Source organism: Bison bison, unplaced genomic scaffold (genome assembly GCF_000754665.1).
Source record: "Bison bison bison isolate TAMUID 2011002044 unplaced genomic scaffold, Bison_UMD1.0 scf7180017861828, whole genome shotgun sequence".
Classification (NCBI taxonomy): domain Eukaryota; kingdom Metazoa; phylum Chordata; class Mammalia; order Artiodactyla; family Bovidae; genus Bison; species Bison bison.
In genome coordinates, this window is record NW_011492400.1 from 253,454 (window position 1) to 254,719 (window position 1,266).

Sequence of the window (1,266 nt, forward strand, 5' to 3'; positions counted from 1 at the left end):
CTAAGTCCAGGCCAATGTCAGAGCTGTTGCAAACACCTGAGATATGTTTTTTGATTTTTTCCCATTCATAATCTGTCTCGTTTACCTTTAAAGATGTCACGCATATCCACCGGTAATCAGCGTGGCATGACAGAGCCATTTTCACTTTTAAAGCCTGTAACTCAGTCCCAATATGCATTATTGCCTCTTCTAAGGCGTCTACTCTCATCTCCAATTTTCTATCTATAACTTCCTGTGTTGCTAGAGTTAAAGAGACATTTTTAGACATAGCATCAACATATTGGGCAGTATGCACTTGTTGAGTCAATGATATTGCTGCCACAGTAACAGAAACAATTGCTGCTATTAAAGCTGATATTCCTAAAATAAGTACCCACAAACCATCACGATCACATTAAATCTTGTAGTTGTTGTAACACAGCAAGACTATAGTTATATCAATAAGTGGTTACATCATAAGATAAGGTGGACATTGTAACACTACCAAAGAGCAAACATTATATTGAGGGTTTAAACAAGATGAGAGCATGCATTGTTCACAAGTCACTACATTGGGTCCACCAGTGAAAGTCACATGTACATTAAGTTTTCCAGAATCATTGGTAAAGAGAAAAAACATAAGGAGAGGGTAAACAAGCCAAAACAGAATAAAGTAGAATTATTTTCTGGTTGGAGTTCGCGCTGCAGCAGCCCCGTCGGTCGTGCCAAGATCTCGATGTTTATCTTGCCTCCCCTTCCGGCGGGCTCCTCTTTTGTGATCGAAGCAATGGGGGAACTGGATGTCTGGGGGTCTGCAACAGGGCGAATCAACCTGTCTTGGATCTAAATTGGAGAATCTGCATCCTGTGGAAAAATGCAAGCACATCCTCGACCGCTAGTTAATAATGGGTCAGGACCCTTCCATTGTCCGGAGAGGAGGTCCTTCCATTTAACTAATGGTTTTGCATTCAATTGCTCCAGGCACCAATGACGAAGCATTGCAGTAGTTCCAGCCAGATCAGTATTTAGAATATTTATTACGAAAAGAGCAAATATTTATTACGAAAAGAGCATGTTGCAAGATTTGATGGGGAGAAAGATACTTAAACTCCCCTTCTTTTAGTTTTTGAATTTGGATTTTTAATGTTTAATGTGCTCTTTCAACAATGGCCTGTCCCTGGGGATTATAAGGGACGCCTGTATTATGTTTAATTTGAAACTTTATACAAAATTCCTGAAAAGACTTAGAAGTATAAGCAGGAGCATTGTCAGTTTTCAAAGCTTTTG